Here is a 14,512-nt window from a genome sequence, read left to right as displayed (position 1 = left end):
TTATAGCTGGTCAGAGAGATGTGACTCTTCTACTAGGGAAAATGAGAGGAGAGAAATACTGCTATCCAATGCCCTCTTGAGGAGCAAGAAGTGTTGGTTTCCACATGATGGCTTCTACCATTCCAACTCATTCTGTTTTCTGATTTTTTCCAGTGGTATTGAGTAGGATCTTCTGTGGGGTTCTTATGACATGAAATGAGTCATACAGGCTTGAAAAACATGGACAGATTGTGAGTACCAACAATGAAGAAAAAGCAAAGACCTATTAAAGACCTATTTAAACATTTATTGACCATAGCAAGATTGAAGGCTCTGTGAGAACAAGACAATAGGAGTTATAGCATAAAATCATATAGAACTTTCAAAATCATCTGGTCCTGGTTGTCACTGCATAATATGGAGAACAGAATTATAAATAATGCTCAAAAATTTTTTGATGCCACTGCTTGATGCTATCAACTATTATAATAACATGAGGTGAAGCATTATCTATTATTTTCAAAAGAATAAATCGCCATTAGGTTTCCTTCCTTCCTTCCTCACTCATTGTCTGTCTGTCTGTCTGTCTGTCTGTCTGTCTTTCTCCTTCTCTCTCTCTCTCTCTCTCTCTCTCTCTCTCTCTCCCCCTCTCCCTCTCCCTCTCCTTCTCCCCCCCCCTTTTTCTTTTTTTCCTCTCTCTCTTTCTGGGGGAAATTGTTCTCATAGGCATTTATTCATAGGAGGACCTGATTCGGAATTTCAAAAGATAAGCAGTTATAGATGGGTTATGTGATAAGCATTTTTGGATGGGATTATTGATAACATCAGTGATAAACTATAATATTACTATATATATCACTTAAAATATATAACACAATTGATATAATTAATAACAAATATAATCAATAATGACATAATTATATAAATATATTATATAAAAGATTAAAATATTACACAAAATTTTATACAGCACATAAAATTATATAATAAAATTTCTTAATAAATAATTGATATTTATATAGAACTTTAAAATTTACAAAATGCTTTACATGCATTATTTCATTTAAGCCTCACAACAAACCTATGAAGTAGATATAAGGGTATTATTATTATTCACATTTAACAGATAAGGAATGAGACAGAGCCATTAAATGATGTACCTATAGTCATAGTTGTTTGCTATCCATTTTTTAAGAGAACCAGTGACATCATGGGGTGATGCTTTGACTGGCTCATGAGATGACTTTAAGTTAGGCAGAGTTGCACAAAACTGTTAGTCTTACTCTCTCTCTTCCAGAGTCATCAAAGTCCAATGGCAAGACAAAATTCAGAATGACTTACAACACCCCACTGATCTTGGCTATTTCAATATCAGATCAAACTAAGAATTTTAATTGCTTTCATATCACGCACAGAGCATCTCTGATGTGAGGACTTGCTCTCCTTTTTGTTTGTGTGAGGCAGTGGGATAAGTGGCTTGCTCAAGGTCGCACAGCTACAAAGTGTATGAGGTCGAATCTGAACTCAGATCCTCCTGATTCCAGGGCCTGGTCTCTAGAAACTGTATCACCTATCTGCCCCATTAAGCCCTTTTCAGAGCTGTTCATCCACCTGTGGTGTCCTCCTGTCCCCCGACTCTCTCATCTGTGGCTCCAAGAAGTTACAACATGCATAGTGATCATACCCCAGTAAAACCATCTCTGGCAGATTAAGGGTAACGACAGGCTTTAAAACTATTGGTAAGTTAGGGGGATGCCTACCTCAAGCATGTAAAGTCTTCTCATGATGAAATGGGAGGATGAGACTTTCAGTCACAAAGCTAATGTAAGAGGTAGATTTTGAACTCATCTTCTCCATTCTAAATCTAATCCTCTATCCACTACAGGTACAGTCTAATATTCCATCAGGTATTGAAGATAAGCTAGTACTGTTTAATAAATTAACAAAAGAAGACCGAAGATTCCTCAAGGGCAGGTTCATTGGATTCATTGTTAAAAAAGAATTTATCAGATCATTTTCCCCTAGGATCCAAAATATTTTTTTAACATCTTCAATAAGGCTATGTGTAAACATCTTTTTAGGATAAAGATGACAAAGTACTCATTGAACCATCTCTTCAACTATGATTAAGGATTATTCCCTTAGCATTTAAGTTTTTAAACGTGTTTTTGAAGTCAAAGGGACCTTAAAAGGTTTGCTAATAGGCAAATTACAGGACATTACTAATGTCTAGAGAAGCAACAACCAAAAAATTAAGGTATAGTGATTTTTCTTAGTTTAATATTCCTAAAACTTATTATTGATTGAAGGGATTCTGCCTTGATTGGAAATTTATTCAAAATTTTTTTTCCTGAGGTTGGGTACCTGGATAAATAAAATGCACAGAAATGAAAAAACTTACTTTCTAAGAGTTCTCATCAAGATAAAACTCTTAATAGAATTAACTTTTTGAACAGGTTAAATAAAAATACAACACACACACATATACATACACACATAAGTTAAATCCTTTTCATTCTACATCTTTTTTTCTATAAATTTATTATGTATATGTTATGCATATCATCTATATACAGAAATACAATCACAAATGTAAATATGTTTGTGTGTGTGTGTGTGTGTGTGTGTGTGTGTGTGTGTGTGTGTGTGTATAGTAAGGAAACTTCACTCTAACAAAGCAGATCAACAATTTCCTCTGCAACATAGTAATCTTAGTTACTCAGGGGCACTGAGATCTTTTGCAGAGGATCACACAGTTAGTATGTATGAGAGATAGGAACTGAACCTAGATCTGCCTCTACATCTAGTAGTACTCTTTCTTCTCTTCTCTTCAGCCATTAGCTACAGTTTTCTTTAGCCAAAATGCAGGCAGCCTCATATGCCTTCCCCACTCCCCCTCTGATTGTTTGGCTAAGCATTGCCACTGTTGATAATAATTCCACAAATGGTGACAGTGAATGCTCTGATAAACAATTTTTCTATCCATTAAGTAACCCATGTGAACCTATTTAGCCCAGGAGTATTCAAATCACATTATCCAGAACATGCTGTTCTGAATTTGCTTAAAACCCATAATCTTAATTTGTGTTGGATTTGGGGAGGGGGAAGTACTCCAAATGTGGCTGGCTTGCCAAGAAAGCTAATCTCTTTCCTTAGAAACATTTATCACATTAGCTTTTAAGGAGCATTAATGCTACTAAACAGTACCTATATGAATAGAGAGCCAAACAAATTAAATATGCATAATAATATTTTGTATATACATATGTGTCTGTATGTATGTGTGTGTGTTGTAACAGTGTGTATTTCCTGTCCTTAATATGGCTGTTGAAAAAAAAAGATATATAAATTTTCAAAGCAGTAATTTTCTTAGGGTACCTAAGCAATAACCTTTCCATTTTAAGCTCTAATTTAAATCAACACTACTTTTTCATTGGAATATTCAGTTGGAATCTCATTTGATTTGTGGATGAGACTGGGTGTGTCTCTAATTCAATGGACTCAATAAGGAGGCTCAAGGGTGGTGAAAGAATGCATACATTCAAAAACAGAGTGAACTTGTCAGAGCAGGTAAGTACTGCCTCATAGCTATCTATCAAAGGTTAATAAGATAACATAAAAAGTGAATCCTAAAAGAATCATGTGTCTTAGCAATACTTAGAGCATCAAAGTGACAATGACATGGAGCTACTTTTTTGGTTATTTTAGCTAATTTAAAGTCAGATATGATTATAAACTATCCAAATGAAAGGCATTTTTTTCATAAAAATTATAATTTTGTAAGAAATTGCTTTGCTAATTTTTTGAGTTGTTAAAATGATTTTTATGGAGTAATGAAAGATACTTTCTTTACTCAAATTAGCTCAAAATTAGGGAATCATTTATTTTTAAAGTGAACTTTAAGAAATCAATGAATTGCCATCTTTGTCTGCAAGCTGAACTCTTAGAACTCTTATCCCCAAATACATGTTAATTAATTCTGTTTTTATAGATGTTCAAGGTGAAGAAATACCTCACAAAGGAGACCCCACCCCAATTAAAAAAAAGTTTATTAAAACAATCACATTATCCCTTACCTAAATCTTCATGAGCCTGAGCAACTAAGATTACTATGTTGCAGAGGAAATCATTAATCTGCCTTGTTAGAGGGAAGTTTCCTTACTACACACACACACACACACACACACACACACACACACACACACACACACACACACACTCATTTACATTTGTGATTGTTATATATATACTTATACAGAACACATTTATAGAAATAGATGTAGAAAGAAAAGGTTTTACATATATGTGCATATGTGTGTGTGTTATGTTTTTCTTTAACCTGTTCAAAAAGTTAATTTTATTCCTGATGAGAACTCTTAGAAATTCTTACCTCCAAATACATCTTAATCCATTCTGTTTTTATAGATGTTCAGGTGAAGAAATACCTCATAAAGAAGACCCCCCCAATTAAAAAAATCTATTAAAACAATGACATTATACCTTATCTAAATCGTCAGGCTGTGTTCTAAGCTATTTTCTTATCTGGCGTTCGATGGAAATGATGATTACTGACATATTTTAATCTTTAAATCTTCTCTTCTTTAGGCTTAATCATTTTATATTTTTTCCTATATTGTTTAAACTCTTTTCTTTGCCTAATTTTCTAATTTTCATTTTCACATATCTCTGAATCTCTCTCAATATTGATGTTACTTTAGTGTAATCCAGGTGCCCTGAAAAGGGTTGAGCATAAGAAGATGTCAAGGAGGCCAATTCTATTTGAGTTGGCTCATGCCCCTAGGCTGTCCTGTCTTCTGTTTCCAAGGTGTCATTTCCCAGAACTTCTATTCATTACTGTCACTGATATATTCAGAAAGTATATACATTTGGGCTCTATTTAGACATACACATGTTCCAAGTCTTAATTGTCCATGATTTGCCTTAATATAAAGACTAATTAGGTTAACTAGGTGGTACTGTGTATAGAGTGCTGGGCCTGAGTCAGGAAGAATGATCTTCCTGAATTCAGATCTGGCCTCAGACACTTATTAGCTATGTGACCCTGTGAAATTCATTTGACCCTGTTTACCTCAGTTTCCTCATCTTCAAAATGAGCTGGAGAAGGAAATGGCAAATTATTGCAGTATCTTGGCCAAGAAAATCCCAAATGGGGGTCACAAAGAGTTTGACATTGAAATGATTGAACAAAAAGGGAACAAAGGTCAATTAACTGGGTCAAGAAGTAAACAGACAGAAGTGAAATGCAATAGCAATAGATCTTTCTACTTTTATTCATGTGCTATTTATTAAGACTTTATACCACAATTATAAATTCATTGTTACTGTTGTGAATGGAATACTATTAGCTTTGACATTACTATATAAGGTATATAGAAAATGTACTAGGTGTGTATAGATTAATTTAAAAAGCAAACCTGTTGGTATATACGCAGGACCAGAACAATTAACAAAAGCAATACCAACTGTTCATTTTGCTTGAGATTCAAAATTATTTTCTAATAAAAATCAGATCTCAGATGAGATTTAACTAAAGATAGGATTAAACTTAAATGATTTAACTAGTAATAATTACAATAAATGAATTTCAATCATACTTGTGAGATTTAGGCAGTACATGTGTTACTTGATGAGACTCTCACAAGAGTCTTGTGTGTGATCCCCACTTTACTCAGGAGAAAATTGACTTTAAGAAACATTAAGTCTTTTATAAGACATTGTAGATAGTGTATGGTTATGGAGTTAGGAATGCTTGAGTTAAAATTTAACTTCACATCTTACTGGCTATGTGACCCTGGGCAAGTCATTTACCTTCTTTCTATCTCAATTTCCTCTCGTATAAAATGGGGTTAATAATAGCATCTATCTTTCAGTTTTTCTGTAAAGACAAAATGCGATAATATAAATCTTTCTGCAAATTTTAAAGTACTATGTATAGCTATTATTTATTATTAAGAATCTAGCCTATAATCATATATAATAAATATGGTAACTGACTCAACTTCCACCTATTGAGAGGTAGTGGGAATAAAGAATAAAATGCTGGACTTGAAAGCAGGAAGACCAAGATTCAAATCCCATTTCCCATATTTACTATATGCTTCTTTACATTTTTTGGCAGTCTGGATTCAGAAGTAAAAAATTAAATATAAAATTAATAAATTAAATCGATAGTATATGTCCTTTTGGATCCATCAATATTATGCTTTCTTCACTCTACATGGTCAGATGATAAACTTTACCTTAGGACACAATATTGTCAAGACGTGTATTTCTTTACTTGTCTGATGTTCTGCCCAAACTGCAGCAATAATACATCTGCTTTGCAGTGGTACAGCATGTTAGATGAAACTGGCAGCTGATAATGAATGCAGCATCCAGCCTTGGTGCATAGCATCCACCCTTATCCAGTTCTTAAAAATGATTAGCAATTAAATGATTGGATTCAATTTCTGAAGTTTGTCCTTACATTTAAGGATATAAGTTAGGTATCTTTTTTTAAGTAATCAAAACCATAACCATCTTTTGGGCCTCAAATAACCTTTGCTAAAATGAGAACTCTTCAGAGGAAAGGGTTTCTAATATGAATATAAAATAGAAACTGAATTAATATATAAAACATTCTTGACTTTCCCTGCTGATTATTGAACTTTCCAAAATGTGTAGGAATGTACCAGAAGTACTGTTATTCTGGACCTGACACTGACCAATACTACAGTGTGTTACACACACTAAATACTAAATGCTTGCTGATCGATTTGCCCCCAAAAGGGATTAATGGATAGATGTGAGCCTGGAGGAAGGGCTTTCTTTGACTTCTGTAGCATTTTATTGTTGGCTATACTTTTTTCAAGATTTTATGATCTTGAAGGGGAGCATATCTCAAAATTGTAGCTGACAGGTTGCAAGGAAGAGCTGATGTACTGGATCCCAAAAGCCCTTGAAAGAATGGAGCAGTGGACTTAGGTTAACAAGATGAACTGCAATAGGGATGAATTGTAACTCCTTCACTTGGATTAAAAAAAATCAGCTGCATTAGCACAGAATGGGGGAGACATGGCTAGAAGGCAAAGTATGTTTGTGTGTGGGGGGGATACAGAGCTTTTAGGGAGCTGAAAGCTCAGTATGAATCAGTCTGTACTGTGATAGGGAAGCTAAAAGTGTTAGTGGACTCATAATGGAGGGAAAGAAATGTGAAATCTAGAATGAAGGAGGTGACAGTCCCATTGCCTGCCTTGGTCCAATCACTTGGTCCAATCCAATAACTGGGTTTAATACTTGTTGAAGTGATATTGATAGAACTGCAAGCAGCAGGCAGTACTGTATAGAGAGACAGCTGTGAAATCAGGAAAATCCAAATTTAAGTGCAGCCTTAGTCACATATGGGTGGTATGACCCTGGGCAACTACTTAACCTCTTACTGTTTTGTGTTGTAGAGAAGATGCTCACCTGCATCAGGAAGAAGAGTTCCCTCATCTGGGAGTTTCTGAACCAAAGAAATCACAGGTCCAGGTCCTATCCATAGTGATAAGCTAGAGAATAAACAGAAAGTGACCAGGCTAGAGTTTGGACCCAAAACAAAATCAGCAAGCATTTATTAAGTATCTACTGTACAATTGTACAGTATTTTTCCTAGGCAATGGTGATGCAAAAACAAAAGTTTACAATCTGATGGGTAAACATGCCCCCAAATAGATATGAAACCACTACCTATGAATTGCAATAGATTTGCAACTAATGCTCTAATGGGACAGATTTAAAGATCCCTAATTTCAGAGAAATTCTGCCCTTGAATGTGTAAAATGAAACATAATTGGGTGATTATGCACCCAGTTAGAGACAGAATATTTTCTATCAATGTGATAGAGGATTAGGATTCCAGCCCTGCCCTAGGAAAGGTCACTTTCTCCTATGTGGCTCACAGGGCTCTCCCTCAATCTCATGCTGGGGGAAAAGGGACATGAGGAAATGCAAAGGACAGAGTCAACCAGAAGTGTTTATGAAAAATAAGTTTTGAGTTTATAGAATTTTCAGATTTTGAATTTAAAAAAATAAAGAGACATACTTAGAAATGAGCTTTGCCCATACCCATGTGAAATAAATGAGGAAGGGTACAAAAGGATCCAATTTCTTACTGTTAGCTCTCCAGCCAAATGAGCAAGCTCCCTAAATAGAAACACAGTCTTCTATCTCGCCACTTCCCCCTTTAGCTCTCACTTCTTAGAATTTCCTTTGAAGGCTTGCATGTGAGGAGGAAAATGATGATGTAGGGCTACTATCACAGCTGTGGTCATACTGCTAGTCCAAACCTTACCAGAAATTGTCTCACATTCAAGTCAAGTCAAGTCAAATCAACAAGTCTATCAAGCAATTACTATGTGCCAGTCAGAGGCAGCTAGGTAGGTTAAGTGGATAGAGCATTGGGCCCAGTCAGGATAACCCGAGTTCAAATCCATCCTTATATATTTCCTAGTTGTGTGACCCTGGACAAGTCACTTAACCTTTCTTTGTCTTAATTCAGTAGAGAAGAAAATGACAAACCGCTACAACTTCTTTGCCAAGAAAACCCCCTAAGGGGTTATGAAGAGTCAGACACTGAAAGGACTGAATGAAAGCAACAAATATGAGACACTGCAAAGAGGAATGGGAATATAAATACAAGCCAACAGCAAGAATCCTCTGCCTTTAGGGAGCACACATTCTAATGGAGCAGTCAACAGGCAAAAATGAGTTGGAAAAAAAAGGGAAGGTATGGGAATGATGAGCAGGGTGGCAATGTTCTGAGAATGTTACTTGACTGATCTGGGTCTCAACAAAGAGGTTCTGGGTAACTCATTGATAAGAGAATGGGGTCACAGGGATGGAGAGAGAAGGCAGCCGAGGCAATCATGAAAGCAAATGTCAAATACCTTTGGGGGAAAGGTAGCAATAGCCAGGCAGCTTAGGAAAATCTTTAGACAAAAGGTGATACTTGAGCTCAATCTTGAAGGAAATCATAGCTATAATCGAAGATGGTATTGCTCTTGAGCTCATAGATGTTCCACACTGATGTTTATGAACTCTGAAATTTTATCTGATCACAATCTATTGCCATGTAGCCATCCTTTATGCCTTACAATACCAAAGACATAACACACACACACATACACACACACACATCCACATACATGGACCACCCTCTCTTTCTTTCCCTTCTAGAACCCTTGGTGAACCAGTTCCATTCCTCTTTTCTCAAGACACTTGCCCCCTTTGTCTTATTTAAATATTGCCCTGTCAAATCCCAGTTTTTAGCTTACTCCCAGGATCTGTTGCCTTTGCTGGAGGAAAAATCACAAAACCATGCTAAGTCCACTATAAATTTATTTTACATAACTACAATGGGGCCCTCATTGTAACAAGGTTATCATTTTACAATTCCCTCATTAATCACTATTCCACTCAACACAGGATCTTTTCTAAACAGAAACTTTTCATCCTTCTTCAAATGTTCCATACCTCCCCCTGTACCTTCCCTCTCTTTCAGTTAAGAACTTTACCTCATAGTTCATGGGAAAAAATGGGACCATTTGTAAAGAGGTTTTTCTTTTTCTCTCTTCCACATCTCATATCACTCAGTTGTCTTCTATTACCATCTCCACCTTCACCCTTGTGTCACGTGAAAAGGTGGCTCTTCTCTTGTTAAGTCAAATGCTTCTATGTGAACCCTTGATCCCATCTTAGATTGTCTTCTTCATCAGGTCCCCCATCACAAATAATCCATATTCTCTCACTTATATTCAATCTTTTTCTGTTTATAGGCTGCTTCCCCATAACTACAAGCATGGTCATATCTGCCCTGCCCTTAAAAACCCCTTATTAAATCCCTCTATCCACACTTTCATTCTATATCTCTTCTCTTCTGAGAAGTCTGAGAAGGCTCTCTGCAACAGATGTCTCTACTACCTTTACTCTTACTCTCAATTTCCTGCAATCTGTATTGATACCTTATCATTCAATTGAAACTGTTCTTTGTAAAGTTACCAATGATCTCTTTTTTCCCTACCTAATAATGGCCTCTCTGTAGTATTTGACCTTGTTGATCACCCTTTTCTCTTTGATAGTCTTTTTTCTCTAGGTTTTTGTTGACACTATCTTATGGTGGATCTGTTCCTATTTGATCACTGCTTTTAAGTTTCATTTGCTGGACCTTCATTAGATCATGGCTGCTAAAAGTAGGTGTCCCTTTGGGCTCTATTCCAGGCCCTCTTTTCTTCTTCCTCTGTATAGTTTTCCTTGGTGATGTCATTAACTACCAAGGATTCAATTATCATCTCTATGATGATGATTTTCAGATCCAAACTTCCTACTGAGCATTTCTAACTGAATTTCCAACAGACTACTTAAGCTCAAAAAGTCCAGAACTTAACTAATTTTCTTTTGCCCTCAAATCGATCCCTCTTTCTAACTTCCCTATGACTATCAAGAATACCATTATTGCCCAATTAACCAGGATCTCAACCTAGCTGTCATCTTGACACCTTACTTTCTTTCATTGACCACATACAATCTGTTGCCAAATCTCATTGTCAATGTCACCTTTGTAACATCTTTCCCTTCTCCCCTCCGCCTCTTTGACAACCCTGATATAGGCCCTTATCACTTCACACCTGGAATTCTGGTTGATGTCTCTACTTCAGGTCTCTCCACTCTAATCATGTCCACTCAGCTGTCAAAATGCTCTTTCTAAAGTATCACTCTGATCACACTATCCTTCTGGAATCTAATATTAAAGATAGGCAAATTAGAGCATCTTTGGGTTCCATCTTGCCAAAAAAAAATGACCAAAAAGAAAGAAAATGGCAAGTATTGTTTGGTCTGTGGAATGATAGGTATTAGACTTCAATCAATCAAAAAGCATTTATTAAGCAATTAATATCTGCCAGGGGTCTACAAGAAGAAACAAAAGTCAGTTCGTACTCTTTAAGGAGCTAGTACTTTAATGGAATCTGTGAATGAGTACAGCCATTCTGGAAATTTGGAATTACATATAAAAAGGTTTACCACTGCTAGGCCCATTCTCTAAAGTGTTGAAAGAGATAATTCTTTATGTACAAAAATATTTAAATTGTAGCTCTTTTTGTGGTAATAAAAAAGTTGAAACTAAGGAGATACCCATCTGAAGGGGAATGGATGGACAAATGGGAAGTGAGGAAACATAATATGAAAGAGACATGGAAAGACATATTAGGGAACCAAGATGGTGGCATAAAGACAGGGAATCACTTGAGCTCACCCCCAAACACTTCAAGTACATTTAAATAATGACTCTAAATAAATTCTAGAGTAGCAGAACCCACAAAAAGATGGAAATTATTTTCCGGCCCAAGACAATGTAGAAGTTTGGCAGGAAAAGTCTGTTGCACCAGGATGAGAGAGTAGAATAGTCTATCACTTACTGCAGGATGAGAGAGTAGAATAGTCTATCACTTACTGGCACCAGCATAGTTCAGGCATCAGTAAACTATGTACAGGCCTTGGGAGTGAATGAATCAGCAATGGCAGCAGGTGCTTCCAGAGGTCTCAGTCCACAGATGGAAAGGATGTTGAACAACTGGTCAGAAAGAGATTATGGGGTCTCTGCTAGCCCTGAGGTAGGACTCTATTGCCTTGCCCATACTTGGATTTGGATCACCATCTGAAGTGACAGTCCCAGGTGAGAGGAGAGGAGCAGGACCAGGGAAGAAAAGTGTACTTGTAGTCACTCACAGATCAGAGCAAAGACCAGAAGAGTAGTCAATACCTGGCCTTAGGTTCATACCAACTTGGAAGAACTGAAACTTACAGGTCTCTAGAAGTATCTCTGAAAATAGTTTCACAAAACCCCTAAAGCTTTGGACAGTGCACTCTCCACCTTGGGAAGTAGAGCCCTAATTTAACAAAGAGTTAAAAGTCAAGTAATAGCCTGAGCAAACAACAGGAAGAAACTTAGTGACTATTAAAAAGCTACTACAATGACAAGGGGGACCAAAAACACACCCTTAGAAGAAAATATCAAACTCAAAGATCTTACACCTAAAATTTCCAAGAAATTTATGAATTGATCTCAGGCCATAGAGAAACTCAAAAAGCATTTTGAGGTTCTGGGCTGCACCCACCCCGGGCCGGTGGGCAGGAGGGTACTTTGGTTGAAACCATGACCAGGTGGGCCCGAACCAACACAACACATAATAAGAAAGCTTTGAAAGCAACATCATGGGAAGACATGAAGAAGGGCTCTATGGAGAGAGGAACCCAAAATCTACAAAAGGATAAGCACTTTCATTCCAGTGGGCTCTCCCTTAAGAATGATCCACCCCAATCAAAAAACAAGAAAAAAAAATCTTATACCAATCAAGATGTAAATGGATTCATGGAATATCTAAGACAGAATGGGAATGTGATGGGAGATAGCCTGGAAATAAGACAAGAAATAACAACAGCTCTCAAAAAAAGATAGTCGCCGAGAAGGAAGGAGGTTGAAAAGACAAAAAATAAAGAAAAATGCACAGGTCTGTTATCATTGCAGAAAACCAGGCCATGGAGTTGCAGATTGCCCTGCTGTCCTTGAGAGTCAAGATATGGGCACTGGAATCTGTTACTGCTGTGGTTCCACTGAACATGAAATAACCAAATGCAAAGCCAAAGTAGACCCAGCTATGGGAAAATTTCCTTTTGCAAAATGTTTCATTTGTGGAGAGATGGGACATCTGTTTAGATCCTGTCCTGATAATCCTAAAGAACTTTATGCTGAAGGTGGTGGTTGTAGACTGTGGTTCTGTGGAACATTTTAAGAAAGATTGTCCTGAAAATCAGAATTCAGATAACAAGGTCACAGTTGGTCGTTGGATTGAGGGGATGAGTGCAGATTATGAAGAAATTTTGGAGGCTCCCAAACCACAACAACCCAAAAAATTAGTAGCCAAGGTTGTTAACTTTTATCGGTAGAAAGATAACACCTTAGATGTTATAGTTTATAGGTGGTGCAATGGATAGAGTACCAGACTTAATCCAGCCTCAGACATTTAATAATTACTTAGCTGTGTGGCCTTGGGCAAATCACTTAACCCCATTGCCTTGAAAAAAAATAACAAGTCATGTTGTAAATTGTAAAATTGTCAAATTCTTTTCTGATGTTTTGTGCACTGAAGAGGAATACCACCAGCATAAAACACTCAAAAACAACCATTTGAAGCTTAAATTGGGAGTCCTGGGGGAAACCTAATTCTTAACAAAGTAGTATCTGCAAAACTTAAATAATATCAAATGATAAATGTTTTCTTAAAAATAATAAAATTATTTACAGTCCAGAAACAAGACCTGTATATAGAGGTGAGCTTTATATATTTTTATAAAAGTTACATTTATCTAAGTAATTTATTTGAATACAGTGGTATTTTAAGAGCTCGAATTTTCTAGGCTTAAAATTTATTTTGCTTTTGTATATTTAATAAAAATGGCTTTACCTGTCTTGGTAAAAAAAAAAAGAATTTTAAAAATCAAGTAGGTGGGTTAGAGGAAAAATTGGGAAGATAAATGAGGGTCATATAAGAAAATTATGAAAAATGAGTCACAAGCTTGGTAAATGAGACCTCCCCCAAAAAAATACTGATGAAAATAACACCTTAAAAAACAGACAAGGTCAAATGATAAGAGACAAAAAACAATAAGGAGATTACCTTAAAAATCAAACTGGTCAAATGGAAAAAAAAAACCACACAAAAATTCACTAAAGAAAAAACTCCTTAAAAAGTAGAAATGGCCAAATGTGAATACAAAGTACAAAAGTCCACTGAAGAAAATAATTCCTTAAAAGTTAGGATTAAGCAAATGAAATTCAATAACTTTATGAGAAATCAAGGGAAAAAGCCCAAAAGAATGAGAAAAATAGATGACAAAGTGAAATATCTCATTGGAAAAACAACTGAGTATATTCTGGAAAATATACTGAGGGGAAATAATTAAAAAAATTTTGGACCACCTGAAAGCATGATCAAAAAAAGAACAACCTAGACATCATCTTTCAAGAAATTTTCAAGCAATACTGCCATTAGATTCTAGAGCCAGAGGGTAAAATTATTGAAAGAATCAACTGATCATCTCCTGAAAGAGATTCCAAAATGAAAACCCCCAGGAATATTATAGTAAAACTCCAGAATTCCAGATCAAAGAGAAAATAATCCAAGCAGGCAGAAGAAACATTTCAAGTATCCTGGAGCCACAGTCAGGATAACACAAGATTTAGCAACTTTGAAAGCTTGGATTATAATATGCTAGAGGTTTTGTAAAAGAATTAGAATTACAAGCAATAATCACCTACCAGCAAAACTGAGTATAATCCTTCTGGGGAGAAAAATGAATATTCAATGAAACAGAGAACTTTAAAGCATTCTTGATGAAAACACTAGAGCTGAATAGTAAATTTACCTTTCAAATACAAGACTCAAGAGAAGCATAAAAAAGGTAAACATGACAGGGAAATCATAAGGGACTTAATATG

At 36.0% G+C, this 14,512-nt stretch overlaps 1 protein-coding gene and 1 pseudogene across 2 annotated transcripts in view; one reads left to right on the top strand and one right to left on the bottom strand.

Annotated features, from left to right (window-relative positions):
• Positions 1–14,512, bottom strand: part of GNAL (G protein subunit alpha L) — a 509,094-nt gene that overhangs the window by 267,590 nt on the left and 226,992 nt on the right. Inside the window, exon 2 of one of the 2 annotated variants that reach the window (XM_074207179.1) lies at positions 7,447–7,529. The exons of the other annotated variant lie outside the window; for it this stretch is intronic. The gene's annotated coding sequence lies outside the window, so the exon portion shown is untranslated. The remainder of the gene's footprint in view (positions 1–7,446; positions 7,530–14,512) is intronic. 2 annotated transcript variants of the gene reach the window in all.
• LOC141502436 (zinc finger CCHC domain-containing protein 9 pseudogene) lies at positions 11,990–13,049 on the top strand (annotated as a pseudogene).

This window comes from Macrotis lagotis, chromosome X, assembly GCF_037893015.1.
Source record: "Macrotis lagotis isolate mMagLag1 chromosome X, bilby.v1.9.chrom.fasta, whole genome shotgun sequence".
In the NCBI taxonomy this organism is placed as follows: domain Eukaryota; kingdom Metazoa; phylum Chordata; class Mammalia; order Peramelemorphia; family Peramelidae; genus Macrotis; species Macrotis lagotis.
Note: the sequence above shows the minus strand (reverse complement) of the source record. Positions and strands in the feature narration are given on the sequence as shown.